At 39.7% G+C, this 14,338-nt stretch overlaps 1 protein-coding gene across 1 annotated transcript in view; it reads left to right on the forward strand.

Annotated features, from left to right (window-relative positions):
* Positions 1–14,338, forward strand: part of SHROOM3 (shroom family member 3) — a 289,238-nt gene that overhangs the window by 78,785 nt on the left and 196,115 nt on the right. The window lies entirely within an intron of this gene.

Raw genomic sequence — 14,338 nt, forward strand, 5'->3', positions numbered from 1 at the left:
ATTGATTAACTTTAGAATAATTGGCACCTGGGAAACATTTCCAACTGGAAGTTATAGTTATACTGATGGCAATTGATAAGATTTAGGGGACAGTGTCATATCCTGACTACCATTTATTTCGTTCCCAAACTTCAACTGTAGGAAGTAGAAACCAGATTTGATAAGACATTTTAAATTAGCGGTTTTATGGAGCTGATTTAATACTTAGAGAAAATCAACCTACAGTAGAAACCAGCCTCTCACTGATGGTTCATGGACATATAATGAATACCTCATCACCATAAAATAAGTGGGGAGAGGTAGGGCAGGAGGCAGGCTGCAAACCGTTCCACATGAGTCAGTTGTTGTCACCGCTCGCTCACATCCATCTCCCTCCTTACAGCTCAGAGTTTTGGACTGATTGAAGTTCGTCTGGGCAAGAATTCCAGACAGGGAAAAGCAAATACATAAGTCAGAGGTCAGGGAAGAAGAATAAACCAGAGTAGGGGAAGAAATGCAGAGCTGATAATTGAAAGATAATGGATGTGGGGGTGGGTTTCAACAGCTTAAAAACAGGGGGAGCCAGACACCCCAAGCTCTCTCAGGCCCAGGGTTACAACTCATCTTAAAAGAAGCTCTTTGGAACATGGGTTTCTAAATACGAGTATTTGGGCCACCTAGAGTGGAATTTGGGGAAATGTCACTGTTGAGAAAAGCCATTAACAAATTGCTTTCCTTTCATTTCTTGCACAGGCAGGACCTTCTGTTTATGTCTCCTTAGTAGCAACTGGAAGGAGTAAATTGGCTGACAAGCATCTGTGTGCAGTGGGCCACGTGATGGAATTTTTATCACGCAAAAATGATCCCAGATGATTAGTTGAAATATTGTCAGGAATCTCTGGAATCTCATTAAACCTCAGTTGAGCACACAGAAGTTTCATTTTACGGTAGAGTCAAGGTGAAGAATTTATATACATAAAAAAAAAGCCATATTGATTTCTTTACTTTTACAAATATTTGAATTTTGTAATAGGCGTCCATTCCCAGCTTGCATTCAACTAAATAGGAAGCTGGAAAATGTAGTGGGCCAAGGATAGGTTTTGAAGTTAGATTTTTGATTGGACACTTAGCACTACTATTTACTAGAGATTTATTAGAGATTATGACTTAATCCCCCCATTCCTTGGTTATCTCATCTTTAAAATGGATGTATAATCGTCCTCATCCCACTGGTTGTGCAGATTAAACCAAATAATAAAGCAACTAAACCCTAGCCTTAGGAGAACCTCGGAGTTTAAATATCCTTTTTCTTTTCTCTTTTCCAACCTCCCTCCAACCTTGCCCCACCAACTTTTTTTTTGGTTTGGAACAGCTTTTGCTAAACTTATGAATAATGCAGGAGACCTCCAGGAGGAGGGAGTGAGCCTGGCTACCTGTGGGAAGGGGTTCCGAACAAAAAAACCCATCAAGTGCAAACACAATGCAGTAGGTGTGTACTTGGACAGTTCAGAGGGTCTCAGGGAAGCCAGGGTGGCTAAAATAGAGTAACCCCAAAGGAGAGTGACAGGAGAAAGGGTCAAAGAGATACAGAGGGGAGATACAGAAGGGAGATTGGATTTTGGCTCTGCTGTTTATAACTTTTTGACCTTGGGCCACTTAATCTTCTGAGTCTTAGTTCTGTTGTTGACAAAATACCTACCCCATAAGTGTTGCTGAGAATTAAATGATATTACCAGATAGTAGGCACATCAGATATGTTATTTTTTCTTCCTGTATTGCTTTTCCCTTCACCTGTATGCTGATGTTGCTTCTACTGTTTTATTTCCAGTTTCCAGCAGTTCCAGCATCTGGCTTCTAGTCAGAAGCCTTCTTCTAGGGATGGTTGACATTATCAAGCTGACTTTAGATTGGCGTAGAGTCACTCTAATTGTTTACGTTTAGAGTATCATGTTATGCTTTTCAACGTGTTTTATAAAATTTTTGTAACTTTAACCTTTAAAATAACCTGTGAGGTATATTAGTCTTCCTAAAGAGGTATTAGTCTTCCTAATTTATGGAAGAAAATAGAAGGTACTGAGAGTAACTAACATTTACGGAGTATTTACTACATGGCATTTTTCTAAACAAGGTACAGGCATTAACTTAATCCTCACAATAATCCTATGAAGGGTATTATTATCCTGATCTCACAGACAGGGAAACAGGCACAGAGAGGTCAAAGAACTTGTTGAAGTTCACATAGCTTCTAAGCTTGGGGGCAGGATTTGAATCCAGACAATTTCATTCCGAAGCTTAACCACCGTATGGCTCTGACAGAAGGAAAGTAAACAAATCATTTGTTCAGAACTTCTGAGTGAAGAACTGCTTTTGGTTACCGCTCAGGTAGCTTTCTGGCCTCTGGAATGTCAAGCAGCCTGAAATGCTGGTAGTTCACAATGGTGATTAACAAAATACTATTGTTATCTTATACAGGAGGGGAGCCTGTGTGAGTTTTCTTACCCGGTTTCCTACTAGCTCAGCCACTACTGAGAATTCTTTTGCAAAGACAAAGAAGGCAATCCCTCTAAGATAATTGCAATTGCCCCTCTTGTGGCTATTACATTACAGTTCTGCTATTGCAAGCCAAAGCTTTCTCAATATCATAAATCTAAAAATCTAGGAGAAACTTTGGAAAACTTTAGGAAACAAATACAGTTGACCCTTGAACAATGTGGGGCTCAGGGGCGCTGGCCCCTGTGCAGTCAAAATGCCGTGTATATCTTTTGACTCCCCAAAAACTGAAGTTGTCCCTCAGTGTCTGTGGGGGATTGGTACCAGGACCACACCCCACCCCTGCAGATACCAAAATCTGCGGATGCTCAAGTCCCTTATATAAAATGGTGCAGATCAATGTATAGAGTTGGCCTCCGTGTCTGTGGGTTCCCAACTGCAGATCAAAAACAGTACAGGTATTTATTGAAAACAAATCTGCATATAAGTGGACCTGCACAGTTCAAACCTGTGTTGTTCAAGAACCAACTGTAGTTCATGAGGTTAAAATGAATTTCATAATGATTCTTTAGCCAAAGTAGATTTATCCTTAGGAAGCAAAAGACTATCTGGCCTAAGATTGAACTATTAGGCATTCATGAAACTCATCTGAGAACAACAGAGCTAGCATGTCTGTGCTAAATGCTAGAAATCTGAAAGCTAAGGCATTTTTCTTAGGAATGGATGATCAAACATTCAAAACATCTTGAGATTTGTCACTTTTCTTCTTGCTGCCACTGATTTTAGTTTTTAATCATTAGACCAGGAGTAGGGAAAAAAAGAGATGATGAAACTAAAGCCTGATCATTTTAGTAAGTCAGAAACTTTGATATAAATTTGATGAAGGAAGAGTTGGAATTGTTATGTAAAGCAAGATAAACTGTGTATGTTTTGTGTGTGTTTGTATGGGTATACATTTAACTATTGTCCTATGATTCCTATTTCTATTTGATTGGTATAAGAGGTGGACTTATTCTATATACTTATGAAGTACATATGTTAATTTGTAGATTTTATTTATTTTGCAAGGAGGCAAGTGCTCCATTGATGTGGTTATTGAAAACAAGTTCTCTTTCTCTTATTTGTAAAATGGTTTATATTAATTCCCTATAGATGTACTTTTAAATCAATGTTCCATACATACATATATATATATATGTTATATATAATATACGATTTTTCCATGAGTAAATACAGCAGAATCAGTCAAATGAATAAAAACATTATGACTTGAACATAAACAAATGGGGCAATTGAAAGGGTCTCTCTTAGGAACATGGAAAAACATATTAACTAAGATGCCTGAAATTATTTGAGGAATGGGGTAAAATATAAATAAATGCCTTTAAATGTAAAGAAAGTGCTTGCCCAAGTCTTTGATCTGAATGAAACAGAAAGAAGGACTTGAGACCTAACTGTGGTCCAGCTAGCCTTGGCCTTTTGTTCTCTGAACTACTCCAGCCCCTCCCCTCTTTGAAATTCAGTGGCATTCACTGGGGTTCAGCACATAATGACTGCAGGGGCTCAGGGAATTCACTGAGAGGGAAACAATACCAGCTGACTTTCTGAGGAGGCCAGAATTCACACACGTGGGCACACACAGAGACACATGGACACATACCCCAGCAACTGGGAGTGTCACGGCCTAGGGTTTCCCCGGGCTCCTCCATATACTGGGGACTCTAAGAAACTCCCTCGGCGTTAGAACTAGCTCACATACCTCTTTCTAAGACATTACAGCCCAGTGCCCGGCTTAGAATGTTAGAATGTTCAAACACCAAAAACTCAAGTGACTCAACTTGGAGAGCAGTGGTCTCTTGTCTGTCAGTTGGGTTTGCTGGACTTTCTCTTCTTTCAGCATCCCGAAATAGAGGTGGGCAAAGGTAGGATGGGGGAAAGGAAAGAGGCCTCTATGATGATGTTCATTCTGCTGCATGCAATGAGGGGGAGAGGATTAAGTGTGGATGATCTCTTTACCTACTTCCCTCTGTAAAGGAGGAGGATGATGATGATAAAGACTAATATGCTTTGATTTCTTACTATGTGTCAGGTATTGTGCTAAGCTTTCCATTCATTATAATAATTTACTTTCATTCTTTTAATAATCCCCAGGGGTAGCTGCTGTTAATATCATCTTGCCTTTTTTTTTTAGGAAAATAAATTGAGGCTTAGAGGAAGGGAATAGCTTGCCTAAGATCACACACAGCCAGCAAGTGGTTATGGTAGGTAGAATAATGCCCCCTCCCCAAAGATGTCTATATCCTAATTCCTGGAACCTGTGAATATATTATATGGCAAAAGGGAACGAAGGTTACTAATCAGCTGTCCTTGAGATTGGGAAGAATCTTCTAGATTATCTGGGTGGGACAAATGAAATTACAGGGTCCTTATAAATGAAAGAAGGAGTCAGGAAAGTCCGTGTCAGAGTGAGACAGTGTGAGAAAGACTTGACTGGCTATTGCTGGCTTTGAAAATGGAAGGAGGCCATGAGCCAAGGACGGTGGGAAGCTTCTAGAAGCTATAAAAGGCAAGGGAATGTATTCTCCCCTAAAGCCTCCAGAAAGAACACAGTCCTGATAACACTTTGGTGTTAGTGCAGTGAGACCCATTTTGGACTTCTGACCTCCAAAACTGCAAGATAATAATTTGTGTTGCTTTAAGCAACTAGCTTTGCAAAAATTTCTTACAGCAGCAATAGAAAACTTATTCTGGGATCTTTAGGGATCTGAGCAACATATGCAACTTTTCTCTACACAACGCATTTGTTTTATATTTTCTATCACTGGCAAGATAATATTTGTATCCGTCAGAAGAGAGTAGGTTATGCAGCAGTAACAAACACCCCCCAAATCTCAGTGGCTCAAATCATAGGTTTATTTTTTGCCCGTTCTATATGCTTATGGTGTTTCTTCAGGATGGCAATTCAGGGACCCTAGCTGACAGAGCAGTCACCATCTCAAACATTGATAGTCACCATGACAAAGAGAAAGAAAATTCTGGACGGCCGCTGCCTGGAGGGGACACAGGTTTCTTCTGTTTCTTCTTCTATAAATCCCATTGTGTGCTCACCACCCATTGTCAGTTCTCCTTCCATCACCATATATTTGATCCCCTTTACCCTCATCTACCACTTTCCTCCCCGCTACCCTCTGGTAGTCACTAAACTATTGTCTGTGTCTATGAGTTTTTGTTTCTTATTTGCTTGTCTTGTTCTTTTGTTGTTCTTGGTTTATATACTACATATCAGTGAAATCATATGATTCTCTGTTTTTTCTGTCTGACTTATTTCACTTAGCATTATAATCTCAAGATCGATCCATGTAGTCACAAATGGTCCTGTTTCATCTTTTCTTACCACCGAATAGTATTCCATTGTGTATATATACCACAACTTCTTTATCCAGTCATCTATCAAAGGACATTTTGGTTGTTTCCGTGTCTTGGCCACCGTAAATAAAGCTGCAATGAACATTGGAGCACACGTGTCCTTATGGATAAATGTTTTCAGATTTTTTGGGTAGATACCCAGGAGAGGGATTTCTGGATCATATGTTAATTCTACTTTTAATTTTTTGAGGAACCTCCACACTACCTTCCATAGTGTCTGCACCAGTCTGCATTCCCACCAACAGTGTACAAGTGTTCCTTTTTCTCCACAGACTCTCCAACACTTGTTACTATTTGTCTTGTTGATGATAGCCATTCTAACTGGGGTGAGATGATATCTCATTGTGGTTTTTATTTGCATTTCTCTGATGGTTAGTGATGTTGAACATTTTTTCATATGTCTATTTGCCATTTGTATGTCCTCTTTAGAGAAATGTCTCTTCAGGTCCTCTGCCCATTTTTCAATTGGGTTGTTTGCTTTTTGTTGTTGAGTTGCATGAGTTCCTTGTATATTTTGGATATTAGCCCCTTATCAGAGGCACTGTTTGCAAAAATCTTCTCCCATTCACTTGGTTGCCTCTTTATTTTGTCAATGGTTTCTTTTGCTGTGCAGAACCTTTTAAATTTGATATAGTCCCATTCATTTATTTTAGCTTTTACTTCCCTTGCCTTTGGAGTCAAATTCATAAAATGCTCTTTGAACCCAAGGTCCATAAGTTTAGTACCTATATTTTCTTCTATGCAGTTTATTGTTTCAGGTCTTATGCTTAAGTCTTTGATCCATTTTGGATTAATTTTGGTACACGGTGAAAGATAGCAGTCCAGTTTCATTCTTTTGCACGTGGCTTTCCAATTCTCCCAGCACTATTTATTGAAGAGGCTGTCTTTTCTCCATTGTATTTTTGGCTTCTTTATCAAAAATTGTCCATATTGATGTGGTTTTATTTCTGAGTTCTCAATTCTATTCCACCAAGGATCTTAAATCTTCTCCAGTAATAGATTTCAATACTGTCATCTCGATGCTCCATAATGATTTCCTGTTTTTATAGATAATGCTCCTATGACTTTTCTAACTATGCATGTTTTCTTTTTGCTTTTGCCATCAAGAAGCTGTGGGCCAAAACTGTGCTATACTACACTCCACTCCAGGTAGCTGTTAGGGTCTGCAAACAATTATACTGGAAAAAGTCTGCCTAAGAGAATTCACTTTAAAACAGGAACCAAAACATGATTTTTATATTATACATAGTTGAAAAACAAAACAAATGACTATGAAAATAAGTTTATTCAACCTTGTTTTGTAAAAAATGTAAGTGACAATGGCAACCATGTGTTCATCCTCAGAATGAAGAATTAATTATTTTGACATTTTTGGTCTTAATTTTCTCACAGAATTTTAAGATAGCTTAATGTTTTATCCTTTATATTTTGCCTCATTTGGAAGATATTCAACTATACAATTGATTGGCATTCTATTTTATATCCTGCCTCTTTTGAAAGACAGGCAAGTTAACACTGCAATTGTTTTGCATTGTATTTGCTTGTTTTATTGGTTATTTGCAACCCCACATCCAAGCAAGGGACAGCGACAACTTTGATGCCAGTGCCAAGCTGCAAGGGCTGTTTCAGTGAGGCCTTATCTAAAGCTGGTCTCTTCACTAGGGAATATTTTTGAATTATGAAGACTTTGCCTCCCTATGAAACCTTGTAAGGAATACCCAGACAGTGAGAATCCCCATGTATGGAATGCATTCCTTGCAGTTCATCTTATCCCTGGCTTTTATTTTACTACTTTTGTCCTTTTTGCTCAGGTTCCCTCAACTCTTTCCTTTATTCTTTTGTACTTACAAGGAGTTGCCTCAAATCTTTTGTAAAATGAGGCAGAGTATATATAAACAAATGGAAATGAATGCTGAACACTCAACGTTTTAATTACCCACACCTTGTTTTTTTCTGCATCAACCATCTTGGGGGAGATGGGATCTGTGAACTTTCCTGCAGGCTGTGAAGACAGTGAGTGGCTGAGGTGGCTTCAGTGGAACTTTACTTTTATCCTACCTTTGAGATCAATTCCTTCTGCCCAGTGAGCAGGAAATCAAGAACTGAGGGCAGTCTCCGTTTTCCGGGGCTGCAGCCCATTTGGACCATAGGGTATCACTGGGTAACGTCTTGCCCTGGGATTGCTCTCTGAAATAAAAACTTCCCTCCAAACAAGAGACTGTCTCCTATTTCACTTATAAATCAAGTTAACTCCTGTTCTTTGACTTTAAGAAAATGACTTCTCTCCTCTTCCCAGCAAATTTCTTTCCCTTGAACTCTGCAATAACTAACACATGTCTTCTTGCAATGGAAACAGTGAGAAAAGTACTAAACTTACGCAATAAAACCTCAAAACCTCACAAATAATGAAACACACCTTAATGTAGCTCTTGCTATATGTAAGGACACTTCTGTGTGTTAGTTTCTGTAATTCTCACTCCAACTCTGTGTGGTTAGCCTTCTTGTACCCAGATGCAAATGAAAGAAATCCTTTCACAGAGGATGCATATTTTGCCCCAGATCACCTGGAAGTGAGATTCATATCTATGTTGGTCATAGGGGCCTAATATAAAAACAGCGCCCAGTTTTTACACACCACACTTCTGGTTTTGGGCTTTCCATCCAGGTTATGAATCTTGAAATTACAACACTGTATCTCCTATTTAGAAAATAACAAAAGAAAGTGGTTATATGATTTTTAATAGCAGCTGTTATATATGTATTCCAATTTAAAATAAAATTATAGAATTTTCCCTGTTGGTCATTTTAAGTGTGAGAAACACACATTTCCGTTTCTAAGGCACTGTCTCATCATAATGCACAGCAAACAATATTACCCATATTTTATAGATTAGAGACTCATCTGGGGCCCTACAGACAAAAAGGGCCAAAGTTGGGATTAGAGCACAGGATTCCTGACTCCTAACCCAGTGTTCTTTCTTCTACTACAATGCACATCATTTTCTGACCCAAAAAGAAAATTTCAGCAGTATAAATAAACCCAGTGGTTTGGGGTTAGGTGAGAAGCAGGTGGGAAGAATGGGGATATCACGTCTATACCCCCATGTCACTGTGCAATTCATGGGGATATTTCTCTGTTTTGTTTAAAGTCCCGCAGTTAGTCCTAGGTTCCCAAAAATGCTTATTCATTTCAGAGGACCTGAGAATGAGATATAGTTCCTGGGAGGAGCTTTTATTTATTCTACTTTATTTTGTTGTCCCCACTTTATATAGTTTAAAACCAAGAAGGCCCACTAGGTTGTGAGTAATGATAACCGCCAGTGAATAAAAAACAACATTCAAAAGCTTTATTTGCAAGATTATTAACATATTCCTTTATCGACTTATCTTTTTATCTTTCTGCATTTTGCTTATTGTTTTAATACAGTTTTTGCACCCACAGAGAACATATGTTTCCTGAGATTATCAACTGCACAGAGCACACAAATTTCACGCTATGACGTCGCATTGACTGTGAGGTATTGAGTTACCTGTACCTCCCCATACTCCACCCTTGTTGTCATCTAGGAATGAGAGTAATAGGAAAGGGGGGAAAAAAACCACTCAAGAATTTAGACATTCGATTGCAGGTAAAATTAAACTGGTGCACGTCTGTAGGAAGAGTTCAGTTTTAATCAAAACTCCACATAAATGGAATTGCACATAAATGGAAGTCATTGTATGCTCAGTTTTACACGGCAAGGCCATCCCCCAGCCTCGGTGGCAGGGCAGGCCAACTCTTTTTCTCATGTGTAAACTGTGAGTTTTGTTGAACCTGTGAGCTCATATAATAAATAGTGTCAGAGTTCTTAAGATCTCTGAAAAAGAAGGGTCAGAACCTAGAAGCACTGGGTGTCAGGTTTCTTGGGCAATTGAAGGATTAGGCGGACAAGTAAAGAAGTGTTAATCTGGGGACCAAGTTCCAGGGGATCCTCTACAGCAGCAAGATGGAGACCGTGGGCTCTGAAGTCAGAGTCTTGAACAGCTGTGTCGTTTTCCTGACTTTACCACCTTGAGCAAGTCACTGGACCCCTCTGAGCCTTGGTGACCGCATTCATATAAAAAGGAGCTTATAATATCTTACGACGTCTTTGTGGCTTTTAAGATAATGCAGCAAAGTTATGGGAGCACAGAAGGTGCTCAACAACCGGTAGCAATGATGATGAGGATTTGTCCACTCACAGTAAATATGGAGCATCTCCATGTGCCTGTGCTCTTCTGGGCATGGGGATACCGCAGTAAGACAGAACCGAAGCCCTGCCCTCCTGGGGCTGACATTCTAGTGGGAGATGGACAATAAACAAGATACATAAGTAAAAAATATAGTCACTTAGATGATAAACACTAAACAAAAAAAAAAAAAAATGAAGACAAAAAAGAAGATAAGTAGTATTAGGAGAGCTTGAAATTTTAGAGGGGTGGTCAAGAAAGTCCTCCTCCAGTAGCTGGATTTGTGTAAAGACCTGGAGGAGGTGAGGGAGAAAGACAACCGATTACCTGAGGGAACAGCAGGTACACGGGTTGACGCAAGAGAGTGTCTGGCATACTCACATATAGGGAGGACTTTGGTTTCTTCTCTGAGTGTGATGAGGGCGGGCACACAGAGGGGGGTGGCCTGATCTCATTGACGTTGTCACGGGGTCACTAGGTTGCTGCAGCTGATGACATAAGATGGAGAACAGGAAGGCAGAGTCAAGGCATTTGAGTTTGGAGGGCACAGATCCTGGAGAAGCAGAACGACTTCCTACCCCTCCACGTACCACACCCAGCGGCTGATGCGGGCACACACACGTATCCCTTTGTGCCTATACTTATTTTGAATGTATTTCTCTCATAGCATGTATTGACCAGCACTGTATTTATTTCTTTAAAGTCAGCTTCCCCAGACTTGTTCAACAAATGTTTATCAGTCACCTAGTATGTGCCGGCATTATGCTAGGTGCTAAATTTACAGCAATGTAAAAGACTATAAATGATTCAAAAACCAACACCTCACACGGTCATCAAAGCAAAATCAGTTTAGTCCTATAGGTGTGGATACATTTAGGGTTTGAGAAGGGAAGAAGCATGCTAACGCCAGCTAGTTTGTTGGCTTAGGGATTTCCCACCCAGTTCTACCTGCTGTATTATCTGAAGTCATTTAACCTGCTGACAATCACATTCTTGGAATAAGTAAATCTGTGCAGGTGAAATTGGACAAACAATGCAGTGACCTCTTTAGCTCCTCAAGTATTGGTCCAAAGGTTTAAAATAATAAGCCTCCTTTTTCACGGAGTCTTGTTGACAGACAGTATCAGCAGGTCTTGGGGTTAGAAGAAGTATAATCCTCTTTGATGAATAGTTTAAGAAAGCTATTGTTAAACCTTTTGTAAATATTTTTTAAGTCATAATAATGATTTTAGATAAAACTGTGTGAATAATTGACATCAACTAAAGATTTATGGATTTACTTAACCTCGGTACATTGAAATTGATGATGGTGTTACCAGGACATCAGCAAAAGCACCTCAGTATCTCAGTTTATCATTCATGATAATAAATGGAGATAACAACATGGATTAAGGTAATTCACAGCCTTGTTTGAGCCAATAGCTTCAACTTTCTTGGCAACCAAATTTATTACCTGAGTGGCCAACAAAGAAATATCTACTGACACTGATGCTATCGGATAAAAAGGCAGTGGCAGGGTCAGCAGTAGCAAGGAAGGAGGAAGGGGACGTGGGGTCCTAAGTATCCACAAACTCATACAGCAGCCTGTAACTGAGTTAGCTGAAATGAGTTAGTCCAGGGATCTAGACTTTGGCACCAACTGGCTCAATTCATGTTCTCCCGGGACTCTCACATTTGGAGTGGAGCCCCTGGATGAATACTAGCACGGAGCAAACCTTCTAGGGCTCCTGTGATTCCCTAGAAATTGTCTGACCTCCCAGAGGATAGATGCATTTAAGCACTTGAGGAACAGAAAGAATCCAGCCTCCTGTTTTTTTTTTTTTTTTAAGATTTTATTGGGGAAGGGGAACAGGACTTTATTGGGGAACAGTGTGTACTTCCAGGCCTTTTTTCCAAGTCAAATTGTTGTCCTTTCAGTCTTAGTTGTGGAGGGCGCAGGTCAGCTCCAGGTCCAGTTGCCGTTGCTAGTTGCAGGGGGCGCAGCCCATCATCCCTTGCGGGAGTCGAACCAGCAACCTTGTGGTTGAGAGCCCACGCTCCAACCAACTGAGCCATCCGGGAGGCAGTTCAGCTCAAGGTGCTGTGTTCTATCTTAGTTGCAGGGGGCAGAACGCACCATTCCTTGCGGGACTCGAGGAGTTGAACTGGCAACCTTGTGGTTGAGAGCCCACTGGCCCATGTGGGAATCGAACCGGCAGCCTTCGGAGTTAGGAGCATGGAGCTCTAACCACCTGAGCCACCAGGCTGGCCCCAGCCTTGTTTTTATCAATGTAGGCTCTCTGACCTGCCTCAGTGAATGTGCATTTGTTAAATACAAAGATATGAAATACATGAAATATATACTAGAATGTAAACTCTTGGAAAGGAGAGAATACAGTTTGTTTCCTTCGTTGACATTCCCCCAGGCCTAGAACAGTGCCTGACACATGGTAGATGTTCAAATATGTTTGTGGATGAATGAAAAAATGAGTGTGTTTGCCAAGTTTCCTATCTCAAAGAGTTTAAAATCTAGAAGAGATACAGGGCATGATCAGAAATACTCACGCAAGGTCCTAGACTTATTGGGATGGTCACTTTGTAAGATATATAAATGTCTAATCACTATGTTGTACACCTGAAATTAATATCATATGGTATGTCAACTGTAATAGAAAAATTTTAAAAAATGAAAAAAATAAATTTAATAAAGAAAAAGAAATACCCACGACAAATGTAGGGATTGTGACTTGTCTCAAGACAGGTAGAAAACATTTAGAGAAGAAAGAGAGATTCTATCTGGATTGATAAGGAGAAGTTTCATGATACAGGAGGGGTATTTAGAGGAAAACAGGAGTAAGAGGAAAAAGGAAACTGAAAATATAGGATAGGGGCTTATGTAAAAGATCAGTGTTAGTAAAAAGATGTAAAAGTCATCTCTGGTAATAATTAAAACCTTAAGACAGCATGAATCACTAGGAGAGAGTATGGAAACATTTGAGAATCAAAATATACAGTAGGTACCCAAAGCTTGATAAACACTGCTTCAAAAAGTCATGCCAGCCCCCAATTTTATAAGCAATTATATTAATTAATCTTTTTAAAAGTAAGTAAGTTCTGTGCCAAGTGAAGAGATTATGAGAAACTCTGTAAATACAAAGGGTTATACAAATAGTTTATGAGAACAGTGAACAACAATGAAATCCTTTATGACATTCTTCCTCATAATGTTTCTTTTCACATTAAATCAGTCATGAGAAGGACATAATATAAGCTAGGCAAATGAGCTTTCTTACCTTCCTTTTTTTACATAAAAAAATCGATCATTTCCTAGGTCTCGTTTCATTCTCATTTTATGCAAAATGTTGGCAAGTAATACAGAGGGGATTCAATTCCACGCAGCGCAGTTGAGCAGGATCATATCTGTGGTGTTCATCACTGTACCCCCAGGTTTTAGCTCCATAACTGGCACACAGTAGATACTCCCTAATTACGTGTTGAATGAGTGAGCCAATATTTTCTGAGGAGGTCCTTTGTGCAAAGCTCTGGGGAGGCATTCTGGGGTAAGTAACGATGGAGGCATGGTTCCTATCTTCAAAGAGTTTACAGCCCAAGCTGGGAATAGGGTGGGACTGTGGGCAGGGAATAGGCATAAATAGCTCTCCTGAAAGACAGGGTGTGATAACCACAAGCAGTAAGTTAAAGTAGTATAAAGATAATAAACTATTTAGATGACATTCATTCATAGTTTATGTACTATTTTATTCATTTGAGTCTCTGAAAATGGAGGAAAGAGGGGTTACTTCCTAAAAGACAGATTGTATGGACGAGGAGGTAGGGTGGCTATTAATGAGAGCCCTGGAAAGTCTTACAGGAGACAGGATTTGAACTTGGCCTCAAAGGATGGGTACTAATTAGAACTAACCTTTATTGAATACGTACTTTGTGCCAAGCACTGGTTAAGCACTTTGCTTGCATGAACTCAGTCCTCACAATCTCTGTGGTAAGTACTATCATCTTACAGAAGAGGAAACTGAGGCATAGTAAAGTTAACCTGCTCAAAGTAACCGAGCGAGCAAGTGACAGAGCCATATAGTCTGGTTCTAGAGCACCATCTTAACCATCATGATATACTGCAGTTTTTATAAGTGGCTCAAGGGTGTTGCAGGTGGTGGAGAGCAACCCAGGTAGAAGAAAAACCAGAACAGGCTGAGGTTAGAGTGTACCCAATATGTCTGGGAAAAAGTGAATTTACAGA

Source organism: Rhinolophus ferrumequinum, chromosome 5, assembly GCF_004115265.2.
Source record: "Rhinolophus ferrumequinum isolate MPI-CBG mRhiFer1 chromosome 5, mRhiFer1_v1.p, whole genome shotgun sequence".
NCBI classification, from domain to species: Eukaryota; Metazoa; Chordata; class Mammalia; order Chiroptera; family Rhinolophidae; genus Rhinolophus; species Rhinolophus ferrumequinum.